Source organism: Arachis duranensis, chromosome 8 (assembly GCF_000817695.3).
Source record: "Arachis duranensis cultivar V14167 chromosome 8, aradu.V14167.gnm2.J7QH, whole genome shotgun sequence".
In the NCBI taxonomy this organism is placed as follows: domain Eukaryota; kingdom Viridiplantae; phylum Streptophyta; class Magnoliopsida; order Fabales; family Fabaceae; genus Arachis; species Arachis duranensis.
This window is the reverse complement of record NC_029779.3, coordinates 10,490,979-10,498,820: the sequence shown is the minus strand read 5'-3', so window position 1 is coordinate 10,498,820 and position 7,842 is coordinate 10,490,979.

Here is a 7,842-nt window from a genome sequence, read left to right as displayed (position 1 = left end):
ATATTTAATGACTAATTTTAATATATATAATATTTTTATAAATAAAATATTACTATATATCCAATTTTACCTTTTTTTTATTTTATATTAACAAAATAAGCTCATTTTGTTTGCATGCCGTGTGTCTCACTCAAAAGCCTAATGGTAGTGGTTGATGAGTTTGTGGCAGCAATAATTAACTGCATATCTTCTTCTTCTTCCGCCCACCAAAACCATACATTTTTTTCTGTCTCGTTCATGCGTTGATCAGCTTACCAAACCATTCTAAATTGTAAAACTCGCTTTCAATAAAAAGCTCCAATGAATGAATAACACACCTCACGTATTATTTGGGGGACTTTATAACTGCCATAACCGAATATTAACACAAAGCTCAACTTAATCATTTTCATATAGGAGATAGAATGGTATCTTTCACCGATATTAGAGTTAGATGTGTTATTTTTGAGTGTCAAGGATAACGACAAGCAAATTGGAAAGTCAAATTCAGACAACCACAAATTAAATTTTATTTTTGGGTTTTATAAATTTTTGAGTAAAGGACAAATAGGTCTTTGACCTTTTTTGTGTGAACATTTTCGTCCTCAACGAAGGAAAAATACATTTAAGTCCCTCATCCTCGAAAAATATGGACATTTCAACCCTTCCGTTGAATTCAGGCATTTGGACTGGACGGAAAAGTCTGACCTGGCAGAGATGGCGCTGACCTGGCCGTTACGGATCCCACGTGACAGGGAGCTTTTCGAAACAGGACATATAAGTCTCTGGAGACGAAAACAACGTCGTTTCGTTACCTCCCCTCCAAATACAGTTGAATCCCCGTATACAATACCCAGAAGACCCATACTTGAGTGAGAGAATTACTGAAAACCCTAAGCCAAAGACGATCAAACTCCTTCGTCTCTGTTTCTCCCTCCAAAAAATACAACACGTAGAAAAGCAAAAGGTGCAGGGTTGAAGTTGGTGCCAGAAGCTGAGAAGAAGCTTGCTCTGAGGTCGTGGTTGTTATCTACGTCAGAAGGTAAGATTGCGATGCTTAGCTAAGAAAGCAATGTGTGTGCATGTTTATAGTGTAAGATAGAATATGAAAAAGGGGTGTAAAGCGTCTTGTGTAGGATTAAGGAAAGGGATTGTGTTAGGGCAATTTGGTTTCGGTCATATCTTGTGTTTATGTGTTTTTTATTTTAATCCTAGTTCTGCACGGGTCAATTGCAGATGGTTGACGTGTTTGTGGTGCAAGTCTTTCACTATGGAGGAAACTTTGTAAGAGGAATTGATGGAAAAATGGTTTATTAGAATGAAAAAGAAGAGAGATTCCCTGAGATGGACCTAGACTTCATTAATTTCGGAGACCTGGTGACACTATTTAAGGGATTGGGCTACCAGTCATACAAGGCAGTATACTGGTATGATCCAACAAGCACTGACATTGAATCCGGAATGAACATATTGATTGGGGATGCAGGGATCAATGCAATGCGAGAGAACTTAATGAAGAACCCAGGACGAGGTGAGTTCCATATATACTTTGACCACCCTGTTGATGATCCGGAGGTTATTAAGGATGCTGCCCAGGAAAGAGATACTGCAGGGGAGGTGGATGAAAATGCAGAGGAACTAAATGCATCCTCTTCATCTAATGACGGGTACGAGAGCATAGAGGACGTATTGTACAAACCTCCACCGGCTGGAATTGATAGTGATAGTACTGAAAGTGACAGCAATGGTGGGGTTACTGCTGGAAAGAGAAAAAGATGTGTCAAGAATAAAAAGAAGGTAATTACTCCGAAGAATAAGGTTGTTACTCCAAAGAAGAAGGTAGTTACTCCAAAGAAGCAAGGGAAAAGGAAGGGACAATTTGGCACAAGGGTTCATGAAAGAAGGGAAGGCAGTGGGAATGGTAATGATGTAGGTGGTGAAGCTGGGGATCAGGTGCCTGATGTCCAGCCCGATTATGCAGTGGGGGTGGGTTTTATGTTAGTGAGCTCCGAACGGAGGTAGAGGAGATCATGTTTGAGTATGAGTCTGAAGACTTGCATACTCCCATATCATCTTATGATGAAGGCAGTGGTAATAAATTTTCAGAATTTGATGATGATTATGCTCATGGTGAGGGCAGGTTTAAGCTAGGAACTAGGTTTGCTAATATGGACAGGTTCAAGGAGGTAGTTAAAGATTCGTTCATTGCTAAGGAGTGGGAATTGAAGTGGATAAAAATGACAGAGAGAGTGAGAGTGGGGTGTGGGGATCACGAGTGTACTTACTTGCTTCACTTGTCATACAACAAAAGTTTACAGTGTTATCAAGTCAAGACGTACCATTTCAGAACACACTTGTGCAAGGGATTTGGGCAGTAACGCTGCTGATCAGCACTGGCTAAGTAAGAAAATTGAGAAGCGGATGTCAACCTAGCCACACATGAATACGAAGGAGACAACTGATTTTTTTAAAGAGAAATTTTCCCTCTGTCCCCATCCTAAGATGGTTTATAGAGCAGTGAAGGAGGCTGGGGACAAGATCATGGGAAATGAAAGGGAACAATACAAGAGAACGAGGGATTATTGTGAGGAAATACTGAGGAGCAATCCAGGGTCATCAGCTAGGCTTGAGCTCATGCCAATTCCAGAGGCTCCCCATGTTTTTGATAAACTGTACATTTGCCTAGATGGATGTCGTCCTTTGTTGCATTTGGATGGTTGCTTTCTGAAAATTTATTATGGTGGTTGGCTTCTAGCAGCAGTTGCCCAAGATGCAAACAACCAGTTTTATGTTGTTGCATATGGGGTTGTTAGGGCTGAGACCAAGGATGCCTGAAAGTGGTTCCTGACCAATATGAAAGGGAACATAGGAGATGATGCAAACTATGGCTGGAACTTCATATCAGACCAACAGAAGGTGAAAGTAGTTTATGGTTATTTTCATTGCTCTGTATTTGGTTAAGATCATTGCTAACTGTTTGGTGATCTTCATTTCTATCTATTTGGTTAATTTCATTGTTATCTATTTGGTTAATTTCATTGCTGTCTGTTTGATTAATTTCAAACCAGGGTTTGCTGCCTGCGCTAAAGGAGGTCATGTCACATGCTAAGCTCCGTAATTGCGTCATGCATATGTGGAAAAATTTCATAAACCGCTACAAGGACTTGGATATTAGACAGGTTATGTGAGAGTGTGCCAGATGCACGATTGTTGTTGAATTCAAGAAATGTATGAAGAAGTTGAAGACAGTTAACCAGGGTGCTTGAGAGTACCTCAGTAAATTTGAACCAGAAACATGGGTTAAGGCTTACTTCTCCCATGGGTCAAAAGTGGATAACCTCACAAACAATCGAGATTTTTAATGCTAAAATAGTAAACTACTGCTGCAAGCCTATCCTAACCATGTGTGAAGAGATCAGGTGTTACCTCATGAGGAGGATGGTGAATCATAAACGGGTATTGGACAATCACCCAGGGAGGCTAGCACCAGTTCAGGAAAAGAGGCTGGATAAGTTATTAAATCTTAGCACCAAGTGGACGGCTGAATGGATTGGTGACAATGAACGAAAGAGGTTTGAGGTTTCCCGCAAAGCAACCAAGGTGATGTAGACCTCCTTAGGTACAGTTGCTCATGCAACAGATGGCAATTGACTGGAAACTACTTTTCTCACTTGAGTCAGTTTTTTGTTATTTTGAAATGAATCTCCTTTACTATTTTTTTGGTTCCATGACCTCACCTTTGCTATATTACCTCAGGTATGTCCTGCTTACATGCACTTGCTACCATTAGGAAGAGACATGACACACCTCATGACTATATTCACCCTTAGCTATGCATGGAGTCCATCAGGATGACATATGCACACTGCATTAAGCCTGTTTCAAGTCCAGAATTTCGGGCAAGAACTGAATTCTCGAAGCCAGACCCACCTATTATCAAAAGGCCAATTGGACGACTAAAGGTTCATAATAGGCAAAAGGATCCTGCTGAGCCCCTTATGCAAGGAGAAAAACTGAAACGATCATTTATTGTATCCTGCAGCAAGTGTGGTGAGAAGGACCACAACTACAAAACATGTAAGGGAGCTCCTTCCAATCCAAACTGGAAGTCCAAGACAAGGCGCCCTAGGAAGAAAGCAGCTAGCTCCTCCCAGTCACTAATTGTGATTTCTCTGTCATAATCTGCTCCCCCACTAGAGGTAAGATCCCTACTGTTATCATTCTCTTCTAGGGACTATTCTGTCTTAGTACTATTATGGTTAGGGACTGCTCTGCCTTAGTAATATTATGGTTAGGGATTAATCTGTCTTAGTATACCAAAAATTAGGGTTATATATGTCTTAGTTTATTATTCATGAGGTGCAACTGTTTACATATTACATGCATATTTCCAATATGCATCCAGCAGCCAACCAGGCTGCTCCACAAGCTTGACCCTAAACCCCACTATTTTGGAATCACCTGTCCCAAGCAATCCACATATGCCACAAGCTCCAACAAGGGTGACAAGATCCACACTTGTCATTTCACCTCCAGGGCCAACAGCTACTCAAGCCAGGCTACCAGTCTCAACTACAGCCCGTCCATTTAAACCTCCAGGAAAAGCCAATGACACAGCTCGCCCACAACAGTCCAGGTTCAGATCAAAGTAGAAGATTTTCAAGCCGCCAGCTCCAATTGCTGCCTGCACAGTCCCACCCAACACACAACAGGCAACTCCATCTACCATCCCATCTGCAGCACTGAATCAGGAAGCTCCACTCCCAAATTTGCCAACTTCATCAACAACGAAGGACTCGAAAGAGTGAAGACTTCTGTCATTATGTGCTTTTGTGATAACTTTTTGGATATGTAATGGTTCATGACAAGTAGTAGATACAATTTTTCTTTTTGTCACATGCTTTTTGATCACCCTTTGTGGGTCACATGAACATGGATGTTAACTATGACAGTTTTTTGGTCAGTAATGCAATGCTATGTTATCTATTAAATAACCAACTTTAATTTCCTACACACCTTGCAAAACACGTACAGGGCAATGCAATCATTCATATAAATGACACTGTGAATTTTTTTGGGTGCGACAATACAACACACTTTTTCATTCCTTTGTCAATTCTTACAACTTAGAACAGCAAAACTAAACACAATGACAATAACACAAATACACCATCTTATTGGATTTTTTTTCATCTCTAGAGCTATTATCCTCTTCTCCAAGCTTGTGATCCTCATTTTCATGTCCCGCTTCCCGTAATAATCTTCAACATCCACAAATTCCTTCTCTCCCATATACTTTATTTCTGTCAATCTAAGTCCAGCAACGTGCTCATCAAGCCTCAAAAAAAGTTTGCAATAGGGTTGTCTTGCCTGCAGCAAATCAATTCACATAATTCAAAAACAAAAAACTAGTAACCCTAACATATCTTCAAGCACACCTTTCACACAGCTGGTTATCATACCTTGTAAAAGAGACATCCCAGAAATAATCTGTCCGGATTGCTTCGCATCTTCGAGTTGAAAAGGATTGTATTTTCTCCACAGAAGCACTTTGGTGAGACGCCATCTTTGCCATCCTTACCATTAGGATGCGAGCTCGAGCCGAACTGACCTCCACTTCTTCTCCAGCTTGATGATACTCCTTCAGATGCCATGGAAGGAAGAATTTTCTTTCTGCCTCCACTCCCCACAACACTCACTTCGCTGTTTTTGTGCAGACGAGGGATTAAGGCAGAGAAATTTGAAAGATTGGGGGAGGTAACGAGACGGCGTCGTTTTTGTCTCCGGAAACTTATATGTCCTGTTTCGAAAAGCTCCCTGCCACGTGGGCTCTGTAACGGCCAGGTCAGCGCCACCTCTGCCAGGTCAGACTTTTCCGTCCAGTCCAAACGCCTGAATTCAACGAAAATGTTGAAATGTCCTCGTTTTTTGAGGGTGAGGAACTTGAATGTAATTTTCCTTCGTCGAGGACGAAAATGTCCACGAAAAAAAAGACCAGGGACCAATTTGTTCTTTACTCTAAATTTTTTTTTTCACAAAATCTATATTTAGATTTGAGTTTTCTGAATTTATTTTTTCACAAAACCTACCCACCAATTTCTTCCTCCTTTTAAAAAAAATTACTTTACATAAATCGGAGGCTCAATTTTGTTTTTTTTTTCTAAATTTAAATTCGTTTTTGTCACAAATTAAATGTTCAGTTTTCGTTTTTTTTATGTTGCAGTTCAGGTAGTGTTTATTAATAATGTGAAAAGTTTGTGTAAGTTTTTTGTATAAATACCACAAATTTAAGGGTCAAATTTGTGACTTTTATTTTTTTTAAAAAATTCACAAATCTAAGGGTCAAATTTGTATTTGTGTTAAACAATTTTTATAAACATGCAAATCGGACCCTCCGACTTGCTTTACATGGAAAAAAAAATTTTTCACTCACAAATTTGAGGTTCTGTTTTTTTCTTGACCACAAATCGGACCCTAGGTTTTGTATCCTAAACAAATCTGAGTATTTGATTTGTGAATTTTAATTTTAAAAAAGTTTCATCTCTATATCCTTCAGAAACACACCACCACTTCCCACTTCTTTATAACTAAAAAAATTAGCCTTGATTTTCTCGAGAATGGATTCTCTCAATTTTTTTAAATAATTGAGAGAGTAAAGTGTGATCTCTCACCATTAGTTTTATAAATAGAACCAAAAATAAATATGAGAGAGAAAGAGATCAATAAAGAGTTAAAAATCACACTTTACACTCTCTATGTTTTTTAACAATTAAGAGAATCTATTCCCAATTTTCTCATGCTAGCCACATTCAAACCTCTGATTTATAATTTAGAATTAAAAAAATCTTTATATTAATAAAAAACGAATAAATAATAGTCAAATAAGTCTCTAAAAGATTACTCATTTTTTAAATTGGTCCTAAAAGATTTTTTTTAATCAAATTTGTCTTTTAAAGATTTTGAATTAGTCATATTAGTCTTCCGTCACTTTTATTGTTAACGGTATCAAAGTTTATTGATGTGGTACATTAAATAACATCACAACACATACCTAGTAGTCCTAATTGACTATTAACATGATTAATTGATGAAATTAGATCAAATCAACTTCAAATTGAGGGATTCCAATAGCTTAAGTTCTCTCTTCAATTAAGTTTTAATTTGATCTAATTTCATAAACTTATTATGCTAATAGTCAATTAAGACTCATAGGAGTGTGTTATGGTGTCACTTAACATGTTATATTAGCAAATTTTGACACCTATTAAAAAAAAAATTAATGAAGTAACTAACATAACTAATTTAAAATATTTAAAGAACGAATTTGATTAAAAAAACTTCCGAGAACTAATTTAAAGAATAAGTAATTTTTAGGGACTAATTTAACCATTTATTCAATAAATAATACACTACTAATCCATAATTAAACATGACACGTGCTCATTTTCCACTACGAAACAAAATGAGCCCAATTCAATTCATATACTTAGATAATTTAGATGATTACTAGATAATTAAAGTGACAAATATTTAACTGAAAAGATATGATAATAATTGTAATTAAATATTGTAGAAATTGTAAAAGGCAATTACTCCATGTGAAGAGAAAACAAATAAATAATAATAAAATTATACATTTAAGTAAAATACTTAACTAAATTTAATTAAGTTTTTTTTTTCTGTTGCTTTTTTATTTTCATTCTTCTTCATTTTTAAATTTGGGCATACAGATTTTTTTTTCTCTTTTTCTTTTTTCGTTTTTTTTAAATTTGTACACGTATATCTTCTTTTTTTTTCTAATATTGCTTTTTTTTGTGTTATTGTTATTACTAATAACACTAATATTTTATAAATATTTTTATT